This window comes from Protopterus annectens, chromosome 2.part2, assembly GCF_019279795.1.
Source record: "Protopterus annectens isolate FY-2018-M chromosome 2.part2, PAN1.0, whole genome shotgun sequence".
NCBI lineage: Eukaryota > Metazoa > Chordata > Ceratodontiformes > Protopteridae > Protopterus > Protopterus annectens.
In genome coordinates this window covers 715,916,000-715,931,653 of record NC_056730.1, presented here as the reverse complement: position 1 = coordinate 715,931,653, position 15,654 = coordinate 715,916,000, and the positions used below count along the sequence as shown (strand labels likewise).

At 41.2% G+C, this 15,654-nt stretch overlaps 1 protein-coding gene across 7 annotated transcripts in view; it reads left to right on the top strand.

Annotated features, from left to right (window-relative positions):
• The window catches only part of CAST (calpastatin), a 1,327,899-nt gene that overhangs the window by 548,293 nt on the left and 763,952 nt on the right, over positions 1-15,654 (top strand). For 2 of the 7 annotated variants that reach the window (XM_044064123.1, XM_044064122.1), the window contains exon 1: positions 7,937-8,074. The exons of the other annotated variants lie outside the window; for them this stretch is intronic. The gene's annotated coding sequence lies outside the window, so the exon portion shown is untranslated. Of the gene's footprint in view, positions 1-7,936; positions 8,075-15,654 lie in introns of those variants that run through there. 7 annotated transcript variants of the gene reach the window in all.

Below are 15,654 nucleotides of genomic sequence, written 5' to 3'. Positions count from 1 at the left end.
AGGACTGCCATTCACACTACCCCCTGCCGCCCAAACCCTAACTACAGATGCATCAGATTATGCATGGGGGGCTCACCTGGCAGGGAAGTGCATTCAGGGCAAATGGAACCCAAATCAAATGCATCTACATATCAATCAAAAAGAAATGTTATCTGTACAGAATGCTCTGACAGCCTTCAAGTACTACATTCTTCCAGGACAACTTATGGTAAAGACAGACAACACTACGGTTATGTGGTACATAAACAAGCAGGGGGGTACACATTCCTACCCCCTCTGCAGACTAGCTATGGCATTGTGGAACATGGCCTTAAGCTATCAAGTGCACCTACAAGCTCGATTCCTGCCAGGAAAATTGAATACACTGGCAGACGGACTAAGCAGAAATCTCATGGACCCACACAAGTGGAAACTGGAACCACATATTTTCAACACGTTGTCAAGGAAATGGGGGAAGTCCAGACATAGATCTATTTGCCTCCCTCCTGAACTACCAGTTGGACAAATTTTGCACAAGGATTCCCCACAAAAAAGCCTGGAAAGTGGATGCCCTGTCCTTCAGATGGAAAAACCTATCACTCTATGCCTTTCCCCCCTCTGCCTCTACTCTGCAAAGTTCTGCTAAAAGTCAAACAGGACAAACTATAAATTATTTTGATTGCTCCAGACTGGCCACGCCAATGTACCCGCTCCTGCGCAGTGTGTCACAAATATCTCCATGGCACCTGCCTCAGACACCTTCCTTGCTGACTCAGCAGGAGAACCAAATTCTGCACCATCAGCTTCCAACATTGAACCTTGCAGCTTGGCTAATCACTTAAATTCACCCTTAGCATTCCTCAGCAAACCTGTGATGGATGTCATCTTGGAGGCGAGAAGACCTAGTTCTAGAAAATCTTATGCTGGCAAATGGAAAAGATTCTGTGCCTGGAACCAATCTTTAGGGATGAGCACAGCAGCACCCAATTTACCTCAGATTTTGCAATACTTAACTGAGATGCTTCACAAGGGCCTGTCTTTTTCCTCTATTAAAATCAACGCTTCAGCTATTTCAGCTCACTGTAACACAGAACCACCCCTCTTTTCTCATCCCCTGCTCAAGCAGTATCTCAGAGCGGCAAAGAACTTGAGACCACCCAGGAGAGCTCCTACCCCTGCCTGGGACCTTAACTTTGTTTTGGAGAAACTCACTCTACCTCCTTTCTAGCTTGCTGCTACTGCAGACTTAAAATTTCTTTCTTGGAAAACAGCCTTCCTTTTAGCAATCACTTCAGCTAGAAGGATTTCTGAAATATAGGCCCTTATGGCAGTGGAGCCTTTCATCATCTTTAATGTGGGCAGGGTATCTCTGAGCACCATTCCATCCTTTATGCCCAAGGAGTTTTCCACTGTGGTTCTTAATCAGTCCATTCAGTCGCCAACCTTCTTTCCCAATCCACAGGACAAAGGGGAACGGATTCTGCATTCCTTGGACGTGCACAGACAACTTAAATTCTGCTTGGACAGAAATAAATTTCAAGGAAAATCTGATCTATTGCTAGTAGCATTTGCTACTGGGGCAGAGGGGAAGGCTATTTCAAAACAAACCATTTCTAAATGGATAAGCCATTGCATTCAATTCTGCTGCAAGCACCATGGAAAACTTATCTACTCCACCAGGGCTGCATCTAATTCTGCAGCCTTTCTCAGAGGTGTTCCTACCAGAGATATTCTAAAAGCTGCTACCTGGAGTTCTGTACATACTTTCACCAAGCATTATCATTTATCAATTTTCTCTAAATCCAGAGCTGGCTTTGCCACTGCTGTCTTACAGGGCCTTATAGCTGGTCCTAATGCTGTATAAATTCCTCCTCCCAACCATAGCTTTGGGAATCTACCCAAATGTAATGACTGCAGCAGTGAAACATGAAGAACATAGTACAGTTATGTACACTTACCATAAATGTAGATGTTCGAGTGTATTCACTGTTGCAGTTCTGGTTACCCTCCCTTCAGGCCCCTGTTTTTCTCTGACTATACCTCTACTTTCTGTTACTATGCTTAAAAGCCTTTTTGGTGTATTTGCTTTTTGTTGGAGGTATATTTTTGTGTTTTTAATTTTATTTTTTCCCCTTTCGGGGGGGTACCTGACATCTAGGGCAAGAAAAACTGATGTAATGACGTCGGCTGCATGTTTTATACCCCTGACGACCTGATGTCATAGAAGAAGGGACAGCAACTTCAACCTGTGGTCTCACCACAGCCCCCAGGGTGTTCACCAAATGCATGGCAGTGGTAACAGCTCACTTGAGACGTCAGGGATTCCAAGTGTTTCCGTATCTGGATGACTGGCTCCTTTTTGCCACCACCAGACATCTACTGTTACAGACCAGGGACACCACCATTACACTGTGCCAAAGGTTAGGAATTACTCTAAATTGGAAAAAAATCGGCCCTGTTGCCCTTGCAGCATGTCACTTTTATCAGCGCCGAACTAGATACAGTGCTCATGAGGATCTTCTTATCAGAAGAGAGAATTCAGGCTCTACAACAGCAGGTGTACACCTTATTACCATTGAGGAAGGTCAAGGCAAAAGTGGTCCTCAAGTTATTAGGGACCATGGCTGCCACAATCATGCTGGTTCCCCTTGCCAGACTACACATGAGGATTCTTCAGTGGCTGCTTTTCATTCAATGGTCACTACAGCATCTTCACTCTCCCATTCTATTCTGATTACGGACACGTGCAAGCAGGATCTATGCTGGTGGCTTCAGACCAGCAATCTCAACGTGGGCAAGCCTTTTGTTCCATCTTCTCCAGTTGCCACGGTGAACACGGATGCCTCTCAGATCGGGTGGGGGGCATTATCTCGGCAGGACAGTCCAAGGCACGTGGCAGGATCACGAGACCCATTTGCATATCAATGTCTTGGAGATGAGAGCAATGCTATTAGCGTTGCAAGCACTTCAGAGCTTTCTCCCTCTAGGGACAATTGCAATCCATTCAAACAACATGTCAGTGGTATGGTATCTGAACAAACAGGGAGGAACCAAATCTGACTCCCTTTGCAGAGAGGCACTTCGAGTTTGGCAGAGGGTGAGGTCTTCCCAATGCTTTCTAGTTGCAATGCATATACCAGGGAAGTCCAACGTGATTGCCGACAGGCTGAGCAGAGCTATCCTAATGCCTCACGAGTGGTTCCCTGAACAATTATGTTGCGGATAAGATGTTCCCCAGATGGGGTCAGCCTTGCTGCAATCTATTTGTCAGCCCCCTCAATACCAAATGCAGAGGGGGAGACACCCAGGGATGCTCTGGTTCACAATTGGCCCTCCAGTCTTTCCTACGCCTTCCCACCGTTACCTCTGATGTCAGAGGTCATTCAGAAAGCACAGTCTTTGGGAAGCAAAATAATCCTCATTGCCCCACACTGGCCTCATCAGGTTTGGTTTCCCTTTCTTCAACCCTATCTAATGGGCAAGCCCTGGATTCTGGACCCAGCTCCAGATCTGCTGACTCATATGTCAGGACAGTTCCATCCCTCCATCCAGACCCTCAAGTTGAAAGCTTGGCTGCTCCAGTTCCGTCCTTAGTCAGGCTTCATGATTTTCCCCGGAAGAGGTCCATATTATATCATCTTCCCACAAGCCTTCTACCAGGTAGATTCATTCCAGTAAGTGGAAGATATTTTCTATTTTGGCTCATGAGAGACATATTGATCCCTATACAGTGCTTATTTCAGCAATATTAGAATTTCTTTCTCAACTGTTCAGTCAGGGGTCAGCTGCAGCAACCATTAAAGTGCAACTGGCAGCGATTTCTACCTTTCACGTTGCTAATAAGCCCAACTTTATGGCTCATAGGTTTTGTAGGGCTTTTCTGAAAGGGACATTGTTACTCCGACCTCCGGTCTTTGATCCAGTAATGCCATGGGACCTCAATTTTGCATTACAGATGCTCACCTCAGCTCCTTTTGAGCCAGCAGCTACGTGTAACATTAAATTCTTGTCATGGAAGACAGTATTCCTGGAAGACATAATTTCAGCTAGGCGGGTCTCTGAACTCCAAGCATTATCGATTAAGCCTCCTTATCTGGTATTTCACAAAGGTAGGGTCTCCTTAAAAAACAATCCTTCCTTTGTTCCAAAGGTTGCCTCTTTTGTCAATATCAACCAATCCATTGAGTTGCCTGTGGTTTTTCCTGAATTCTCCAACAAGGCAGAATTTAAGTTTCATCAGCTAGATGTTCATAGACAATTGCGTTTCTGTTTACATAGGACAAAAGATTTCAGGAAATCAGATCAAATGTTTGTCTTGTTTTCAGACACTAGACTTGGGGTTCCTGTTTTTAAGTTAACCTTGTCTCGCTGGATCTCCGATTGCATCTCATTTATTTATGCTTCCAATGGCAAAGAATTACCCTTTAAAGTGAAGGCTCATTCTACACGATCTGTAGCTACCTCAACTGCGTTTCAGGCTAGGATATCTATGGATGATATTTGTGCTGCAGCAACATGGGCTTTGCCTCATACCTTTATTAGTCACTACAAATTAGATCTGGTCTCTAGAGGCAGATCTTCCTTTAGTTCCACAGTGCTCAAGAGTATTTTTTACTGAGCCATCCAACATGAAGGTGCTAGGGATGCTGTCCCACGGGTAAGAATGAAGGCGAGATTGGACTACATAACATCAAGAAGTTATGTACTCACCATAACATTCGATGTATGTAGTCCATCTTGCCTTACATTCTTACTAACCCTCGCTCCTACCCCCTGCTGGAGGACCTGGAGGTATAGTCTCTAGGTGTCAGTAATCCTTTCTGTTGGGGTTGTTCTTCTCAGTGAGTGTGTGTGTGTGTGTGTGTGTGTGTGTGTGTGTGTGTGTGTGTGTGTGTGTGTGTGTGTGTGTGTGTGTGTGTGTGTGTGTGCGCGCTTGCAGCAAACAAGATCTGGGGAGTAGATCTGTTGCATGATGGGATGCATCTTAGACACAAGCCAATTGAAGACTTCGAGCTAGAGTATGGCTGAGTCGGAGGCGAGGTTCGGCTCCGAACCCACGGGGCAAGAATGTAAGGTGACATGGACTACATACATCGAACGTTATGGTGAGTACATAACTTCTTGTTATAACCCCCCCTATACTCAGCACTTCCATTGTCTCCTTACAGCAAGACGTTGTCGTGTTCGATTCTCAGCTAGATCGTCTTCTGTGTGGAGGCATGCGTGAATGGGCGTGCCTTCGTTGAATGTTGTGCGTCAGGGCTGGTAACTCGGCACGTAAAAATCCACTACCAAACATTAGCGGACCGGAGTTCCGCTGTGGCGACCCCTAACCAGGATAAGCCGAAAGACAACAACATACTCAGCACTTTCCTGGCCCATAATTGAGTATAACGCCCCATTTAGCATGTACCATATTAAGCATCTGCAGCAATTAGAGAAACCTCAGAGGTTTCTAACAAAGAAGATCAAGGGGCTCCAGTATGTGCCTTACACAGACTTACTGAAGTCCCTGTCACTGTACTCCATATCGTATAGACTTCTTAGGGGGGAGACTTATGCCTGGCCTACAGAAGCAATCCAAGACCCAAACCAAATGAACTTGCTGCATATCCGCAAATCAAATAGAACTAAGGCTATCCACTCCAGGGACCTAAATATGGCCTGCGACTTAAATAGGACATGCTGGAGGGACAGATTTATCTCCCAGGGACTGTTGCATCTTTGAAACAGGCTATCAATTCATGTGAAACAGAGCACCTCTATGACATAGTTCAAGAGAAACCTGGATGAGTAGATGGGGCACTGTAAATTCTTACCGGGGATAGAGCCTACAACCCTCCTGGACATGGGCATTTATTATTAAATGCAGTCTTGGGTATTGACTAGCATTTCTATGATATTACAGTGGGATGAAACAGCTGGGCTTAAAAGGACCTCCAGGTCGATAGCCTAGTATTCTCCTATGTTCCTATAATCCTATAAGCAAGGGAATAGCATCTAGTTCTAGAGAGGTCTTCATACCACTGTACTCAGCCTTCATCAAGCCCATCGTAGACTATATTGCTTCTTTGGTATGTACCTGACCAGACACATGCAGCAACTGGAACATCTACAAAGATTGCTTAAAAAAACGTTACAGGGAGTAGACATGGTGTCCTATGCTGCTCACATCAAAAACCTGTCTCTTTAGTTATTATTATACAGATTTCTTAGAGGGGATCTTTACCTGGCATACAGGGCATCCCTGGACCCTGTTTTGATGAATCTTTTGCACATCTGCAAAACAAACAGCATTTGATCTACGAGATTAAAAGACTTAAATTTTGCTTGCAACATAAATAGGATACGTTGGAGAGACTGATATGTTTCTCAAAGAATTCCCATTCTTTGGAACAGGCTTTTCCACCCATGTCAAGCAGAGCTCCTCCCTATCCTGTTTAAGTGCAACTTGGGCCATTGGATGGGTAATCGGAAATTCACTGTTGGTGTGGCTGCTATGTCTGTGATGGACAGAGGCAGTCAGTAAATCATCCCATTTAAATCAAATATAAATCAAATTTGTGCGGAACATTTGGATTGCACAGCAAGGGTTTTAAGAACCCTAGTGGTCATTAGCCTAGCATACACATATGAACCTATGTGAAAAAATAATGACCTGTCTTTCTACACATATCCAAAGAGAAATGTTATTCTGGTAGCTTGTCCAAGATGAGCTGACTCCATGTTCCACACTGATATACATACTTTCAAGTGCTCTTTACTTTATGAATTGCTTTTCCATCCCTCTCTAACCAAGCCCCAGCATTTGTGCCAACCCATCCACAAACACATTTTTTTAATAAATTTATAACTCAACCCCTCTGTTCCCCATTCTGGAACTTTAAGCTGAGGCCAAACCTTTTCCAGCAACAGGTTCTATGGCATGGAACTCTATAGCTGTCAGCTTTTCAGGTGCCCAAACATGATATTGAAGGACAATATTTTACAGCTCATCTTGGACTAGGTACCAGAATAATGTTTCTCATTGGAAATGTGTAAAATGATGGGCCATTATTTTATTTTATTTTAGTTTTTTTTTTTTTTTTTGAGCAGCTGAAAATTAAAGGCAGCAACGGAGATATCATATTCAGTTTATGGGAGAAGGGCATCTGTTTAAAGTTTTAACCTGAGATGTTTAAGAGATTTTGGTGTACTGAAAGAACTTTTAAGCTGCGAGGACAGCTTGTTGTGGAGAATATCAAAATGCAGAGGGAGGGAGAGAGCAGGTCCAGCCATGTTTGGTTCATCATCACAGTTAATTTATTCGATGTGCAAGTAATGAGGGATATGACTGTGCCAGCTACAAAATACAGCATTGCCCCTCCCCACACACCCCACCCCCAGGAAGCTCGCAAAAAACTTGTGTGTGTGTGTGTAACTTTTTTGTTCATCTGTTAAAAAGAATTATGTGATTGTCTTTTCTAATGTTGGTTCATATAAAGGTGATTAATGACAAATCTTGTTCAAAGCAGTACTAAACACATACCTTCCTCACTGTTCAGTAGTCTGAATATTCAGTAGAAAACACCCCTTATATTTGTTTTCTGTCATGTGTCTGTAGCAACCCTACAGAAATGTAAAAATCTGGCCTCTCCCACCCCACCCTGAGGAAATAAATAACATGTCTACCATGTTTCATGGACTTGCCCCAAGTACAATTCCAGCTTTACAGGTTTATAAACTGTTACACCTTCAGCCTTGAAAAGTATCATGTCTCATTAGTGGTTGTTTCTTCTGTAACAGTTTTAATTTTAGCTGCAGGAGATCCCTCTACTTAGTGTATGAGTTCTGGAAAAATACGATAAGTTTGACATTTTTGGAAGAGGTGGAGCCTTAAGGGTGGAGAACAAATGGGTGTTTTGACAGTGAGTGTGTCACAGTACCATGTGAAAGAGAAAGGTGTGGTCACATTTCATTGGAGTTGAAGGAGGCTGCAGAAAGGTCTTACTAGAACACTGAACTGCCACAGCTGTATTAGTCTAAGGATCTGTTCAGTATCATTTGCTAAGGATTTAGAAGAACAGTAGTTATCAGGCACACACGCTTGTGGGAGGTATGTATGCTGGGAAGATTTCCTGATTATGTTTGTCTTCACTTTATCCATTTGTTTGACTTCACTGCAAGATCAAATGAGTTAAAGTAACAGCAGTGCTGCATGGTTTGCAGATTAAGGAAGGCAACATGGACTTCATGCAGTGTGAGGAAATGTAGTGTTTATATGGCAAAATTCAACGAAGAGCGACATTAAGGCTTCAGTTCTTAACATAAATATGTGGTGATGGTCTGGACTTATGCTGAAGGATAAAATTAAATTATCTGCATAATGCTTGCAGTCTGTTTGTTAATATCTAGCATTAGTGCTGACAGTGTAGTAACTAATAGTTTGCATTTTCAAAGCAGAATAGTAAAACTGGATCTGTTTCTCCAGAAGTTTTTAATCACTGTTTAACCGTGTGAGCTGGGTGTGGTGGTCTTTCCAGTGCAGATATTTTGTTCATTTGCTGTACCATGTTAAAAAACCTAAATTGCAGTGCTGTTCCTTGGCACCACCTTTCTGTCTTTTTATGATTCCTATAGGGGGCCAAAAGTGTCTTGTCACCTATCACTCAACTTTTAAAAGGCACATCATAGTTAAGTGGTGTGGCCTGGACTGACTGCTCTATGTGAAGTTTACCAAACCTCTTCTCTACTATACCAACAGTCAAAACAGTACACACACACACACTTCCCTTGATTCATTTACACTGTCCTTAACGACTATAAAATGTTACTTTCCAGTGTAGTACCTTGATTATAAATTTCAGCAGGGGAGTATCCAGGTATTTCTCATCTGCTATTATCTCCCTCCCCAGACATATTTCTTTCTACAGTATATATCCTAAGTGCAGAATTAAATATGCAGCATGTATGCTAAAGCTATTATACTCGTGTTTTTAATTGAATAGCTAATAATACACCAAGCATGCATCAACTATGGATATGTGACTTGCACATCTGGTACCTTTGTTCTAGGGAGAATGATAATTTCTTAAAATTAATATGCAGACTATAGCTTCATTGGTATATGCTTTGTGGCACAGGCTTCCATGGTATATGCTTTGTGACACCCATGGCTTCCATGGTAAATGCTTTGTAACACCCTTGATTTTCATGTGTAGAGATGTGATTTGTACGAGTATAGTGCTTGTTTCAAGTATACATACTCGAGCATTTTGTCCTGTGGAATGAAGAATCACAAAATGCCAGAAAGTAACTTGTAGACAATTTTCTCAGCAGTTGTTTCAACACACTTCTGCTCTTTGTGACCTTCAGCAAAAGACTGGGTCTAGGGCTTGTGCTGATATTCAGTTAATTAGCATAGTATAGTAAAAATAATCTTTCTTTTTATTTGTTTAAAATCTCATGATCTGGTATGAGACCAGTGGGTAGGGGTTGCGAGTAATTCATTAAAAGCTGAGTCCCAACCTTAATGAGGGCTTAGGCCGTGACTTGACTACATAAGGGATTCTCTAAAAATATGTAATTTTCCAAATATGAGGGACCTTGTGTACAAAATATAGTTAAAATGAGTAAGCATATGTAATGAGGTTCTTTTCAGCATATTCAGTATCGGAGACCAACCCAGTTATTGCAACCTCTTGGTGCAAGAAATCTGGGCAAAGCCTAAAATAATGGCTGGGAGGTAAAGGCCCAAAAATAGGGACAGATTTTAAAATAAAAAAAAATGGTTGGATAGCTGAAATTCACATAAAATAACTTTGAATGTACGTAGTTAAAACTACAGTAAAGGTTAAGCAGTTTTGTCAGTAATGACATCACGAGAACCATTGAAGGGACAGATTTTAAATGTTGCACTTATAAACTTACAAAGTAGCTAGAATAACAGGATTTGTGTTATGATGCATTTTATGAAGGATATGAAGTCTGAAACTCAAATGTATATCATTATTTAGTGACTTCATTTCTCAGTGATTTGTCAGAAAACCACAAATTTTATGAGGAACCGATGTAAAAATCTGCACAATCAGTGAACATCTGGACAGCTGCAAGGTATGATCATGCTTTCTTTAGAGACTCAGATAAAAGCTGCAAAAGAAAAGAAGAAAATGAGAATATGCATATATAAATATATAAAAAATAAATATATATAGTATATATTATGTGGAGATAAATGTGTGCATTTTTGTATGTATAGATAGGAAGATGCTGTGTATGTATGTGTGTGTGTGTGTGTGTGTGTGTGTGTGTGTGTGTGTGTGTATATATATATATATATATATATATATATATATATATAAAATGTGGAGATAAATGTGTGCATTTGTATATGTGTATGTATAGATAGGGAGACTGTATGTGTGTATATATATATATATATATATATATATATATATATATATATATAGGGAGACTGTGTGTGTGTGTGTGTGTGTGTGTGTATGTGTGTGTGTGTGTGTGTGTGTGTGTGTATATATATATATATATACTGAATTTGGTCGAGATGAGCTCTGTTGCATACTAAGTTGAGCCCATTTGGTTTACTGAATTTGATCGAGATGAGCTCTGTTGCATGCTAAGTTGAGTTTGGACTGAACAGCTTGTTGATGTTACCAGTACAAGGTCACAGTACAGTAGGGAGTGGGAATATGTCCTTTCCATGTTGTTGAGTGTGGTTTTGTAGTTAGTGTATATAATTAGCAAGGGGATACATGGGACTTACTCCACTGCAAATAAAAATGCTGTATTTCATATTTGTGTTCTGCTTCTCTGTGTTTGGGAGAATGTCTGCTGCATTTCTCTGGAAAGAAATGCAATGCTTTTTTTGATCATTGTTGCTGTGACTACTTGTTCTGTGATTTAAAAAATATATATATGTATATGGTTCTACTTTGGAAGCTCAGACTTTCATAACTTCGAAATTCATATGGTCGAGACCATAACATTGAAGTTTTGAAAGTTGGAAACTTCAATGAACAAATTTTTTTTTTACATTTATGCAGGTGAGCAAGCCCACCGTGCACCCACATAACTCCTGCTAATTAAATATACCAACTCTGAGATTGCACTACAGTGAAGAGAACAGTAAATTTCCCATTCCACTCTGTACAGCGATTTCCATTTAAACCATTCGAAGTTTCAAAACTTCGATCTTATGGTCTTGACCATATGAAAAAGTTATGGAAGACTGGCATTTAAATTTGAGTCCTACCGCCGTTCTGATGCTTAGTGGTATGTAGTTACATCATGATTACTTAATCTTTAATTACCAGAATTAATTTTTTTACAGGTATATTGTGGGTAAGGACAGAATATAGTGCCAGTATTGACAGAAAATATTTTACAGTACAAGTCTGGGTATTGGAACAAGCTGTGCTTTGTTATCCTGAAGAAAGAGCCAGATGTTCATTATTTACATTTGAAATAAAAGCTTAAGAAAATCCTTCCTGACACCAGATTGCATCAGAATATTTGAATGGTGTAGAGGTATTTTTCCTAAAAGAAATAAGTAAAAACTATCCATTTTGGTACTCATTACACTGGACTTTTTTGAGCCACGCTGAATTTAGGAACCTTAGCCATTCCTTTCCTTTCATTAAGTGACTAACTTTTTTATTTTCCCTAGCGTGTTATTTCTGCTGCTCTTCATTTTAATTTTTGTTTACTTAGAAGTATGATTTTTGATGGCAGTTAAGGATCGCTTAGCCTTCCTGGTCTGTCACTTGAATACCACACTGTAATTTTCTCTACCACTCAAAAGTACAACTTTTTGTCTGGCCCAGGCATGCTTGAAATTCTTCTATCCTTTTTAAAAGTTGGGCTTCCATAGGAAGGCTGTTCCATTCACTCACAACCCAATGTATGTAAAAAAAATATTGAAAGAATTATTTTCTCATCCGTTTTGGTTCTCATATCCACATTTTTCTAGAGCTTTGATCTGAGTGAGTCAGAACTGAGGCTTTGTTTTCCCTCCCACCAACCCTATTCTGCCTTGGTGTCAGGAGACAGTACTCTCTCTCATTGTGGTCCTTAACTGTTCAATTGTTTTACCATGTTTACCTGTTCAGTTATTGCACCTCAAGATACCTACTTATCATTTGATGGTATGGGACCATCAGTCAGGTTTTCCCATTGTCATGGGTTCAGGAATCTTTGTTTTTCATTATGGCTTACAAGCTGAGTAGTACTTTACTTCACATTTCAGTGGTCCCCATGTTGGGTTGTTTCCTTTTTTCCCCCATGCTCTTCTTCATTCAGATGGGGAAGTGAGTTCCTGGGTGCATTACTGTGTTATGGCTTCCTCTTACTACTTACAGGGATGTTTTACACGTTTTTAGCCCTTTCCTCAATATCTCTAAAAAGAGTACATGTATACCCACCCGGATGGCTGACAGTCAACTCATTTTTCATACAAGCCCTTTTTTCTTGCCTGTTGTGATCAAAGGTGGAATTTACTAAGGTAAGAACTCTGTATTTCAGAGCTATCTGTTATCCTTTATCTTTGGGTTAGGTTATTCAGGGTCACTCATCCTTTCAACAACACTTGGAAACAGAGAACTTCTGCAGTCTTAACATTTTATATACAGAGGAAATGGCACTTACTTATACGTGGTACTATTACATGGGCCTACCTCAGCAGCATGAAAACCAAAATTCAAAATACTGAATGATGGAATTTGCCCCTTCCACTGTTGTGTGATCTTGGAGTTGGTATGTATAGTTAGCATGGGGTGTGTGGGTATGTGTGTATATATATATATATATATATATATATATATATATATATATATATATATATATATATATATGGATCACCTTCAGTTAACCGAAACGCCACAACGCCAAAACACAAATCACCGACACCAACAGACCGACAACACAAAATACCGACAATACACACAACCATACATGCACTAACCGTAACCCAAACCCTAACCCTAAGGTCCGACACAACCGCACACTTACCCTACCCGCACCCTAACCCTAACTCACTTAACCCACCCCTAAACCCACAGTCCGTCACTATCGCACACACACCCTACCTGCACCCTAACCCTAACTCACTTAACCCACCCCTAAACCCACAGTCCCTCACTATCGCACACTTACCTGTCCGCTCCCTAACACTACATCCCTCACTCTATCGCACACTTACCGAGTCCGTCGGGTTCTCACCTTGTCGGTCATCTGCGTTGTCTGTGTTTTCGGCCCGTCAGATTCCGTGTCGGTGAAATGCGATTTCGGGCATCTAAAGGTGATCCATATATATATATATATATATATATATATATATATATATATATATATATATATACACGCTTGCATTTCTTGGTAGACCTATACATTGTTTCCGTTCTCCTTTTATATCCTCCTCCATTATTTTCATTCCTCCTCAGTGGTGAGTTGATTCCTCTGCCCTTGATTTACTTTTGGGCTGAATTTTTTTTTTCTATTCAGTGCATTTTTTTTTTTTTTTTCCAGACTCTAGAAACTTCTTGGGATTTCTCAGAATGAATTATTTACCCATCTGCTAACACCTGTTGGCCCAGGAAATAATTTATTTGGTGGACAGTGTGCTTTTCCACATCCAATTGGATGTTTGTGGGCTTATCCACTTGTTTACTGCCTTCCTGTTCCACTGACGTAGTTTCTGCATTACAACTGTATTTACTTCCTGATGCATTCAGGACTATTCCAAGTCCCACTCCTAACATTACCAAGTTGTAGATATGCCTGTTTTTGGACTGGGAAGACAATTCTGCTTTTATGGTTCCTGCCTAGTTTGTCAGCTTTCATCATTTACCAGTGAACATGCCTATCTTACTTTACAAGATAGTCTGCCGACATGAGTTTAGCATTTGGAGTGGATCTGGGTCTATGGTCACTTGTTTTCGGTCGGTCAGGAACTCTGATGGATAATTTCAGGGCTTGCTTTACCTTGTGCCCTTTTACACAGTTTTGTTCTAGCTGGTGTCTTTTGCAAGCTCTATTCAGGCCTTTGGACTTCAATTCTCCTTACTAAGCTGTCCTGTTATTTGTGTTTGCTGTCTTTAGTATGAAGCCTTCCATCCTCTTTATCATCATAGTTTTGGTAGAAAGTGGATAGGATCCAGATCATGCTACTGGATCTATTTTTCCCAGTCTGTTTATTTATGTTTGTGAGACATTTATGGGCTAGTTGATTTATTTTAGGGCCTTTGAAAGATGATACTTTGATTGCTGCCACATATTGGTGTTTTCTTGAGGGCTCTTGTCTTTTATAGGTAGAGGAAGTAAGTCTTATCACATACAGAAGTGCTATACTTTACTATAATGGTAGATGCGCAAAACTGTGGCCCATCTTTTTCTATAATTCTTCCCTCCTCCCCTTTACCTTTGGATATGGTGTTTTTTGATCCTGTGAAATATACTTCCATTAACTGCTGCATGGGCTATAGGCCCCAAGGCAACCTGATGTCTGGTCAGTATACCAAAGCATTTAGGTTGCTGTAGGGTACGCTTTATGTCACCAGTATGCTCCTTTCATAGTGTAGGCCATACCATCCTTAGGACTTCTTTGCCGCTATTCTGAATGCTATCCTGTGATCATCTTGTCTGTTCACCCTAGTTGTTTTTGTGTTGTGCTGAGGTACCTTGACTCAGATAAGTGCCCCGTTGGGGTGTTTTTCCTTGTTTTTGGTTGCTTGTTTTTTATTTGTGCTTAATGTCATCCAGATGGGAAAAATGCATTTGTGGGAGACAAATTCTCCATAAGGATCACCACAAGCAGTGTTTGTTCTGCTTGGGGGCCACTCACAACCATACAGCTTGCAGGATTTTTTAGGCCTTTGTCCCTAAAGCACTCAGAAGTCACCTTTTCTCCCTTAAAATTTATCTAGGGAATCATCTTCTTAAAATGCTTGGCTCAGGGCTCAATGGAAGGTGCTTCTAGGCCTGATGTACAGCCACCAAAGAGGAGGAAGGCTAAGACTGCTAGGTTGGATTCTTTGGCTGCACCTCCCTTATCGGACATGTCTCTTGAAGCTGATAAAGGCCTGGAGGTTTGCCTGATTCCAGAGTCGGATTCCTCTGCTGTGTCAAATTCAGAGACCGATATGAATTTGGCTTCTCGCATGTTCTCTGAGGCTTTACAGGTGTCTTTCACAGCCGTCCAGGGGGGAGCCATGGCTTGTGATTACAGAAGGGCCTAGGGGTGTTCCACAGAGCTTCGTGAGGGAGAAGTGCCAACTATGATGGTGGAGTGCAGTGAAGGCCTACTGCTGGGCCTTCTACTTTTCATAAGGCAGATGTCCATTTAAAAAAAGAAACCGAAAACAAAGCATTTATCTCCTGCTCCTAAAGACCCTCAAAGTGATTGGCAGAATTTTACTCAGGGCGTGTTTAAAGCCCTTATGGCTCTGAAACCACCTTGGGGGGGGCTCTGTTCCAGCTCTTTCTTGATCGCCTTCCCCTTCCAAAAGGTTTAGAGATCAGTATTCCTTGGATGAAGAGGTTGATTCAGATGAGGACTCCTTGACCTACTCCACACAGATTCCTTCCCTTTAAACTACAGCTCTGACAAGGAGGAATCCATCAGTCCAGACTGTCCTGTTGAAGAGATCACTTTTGGGGATACCATTGAAAGAATAGAATATT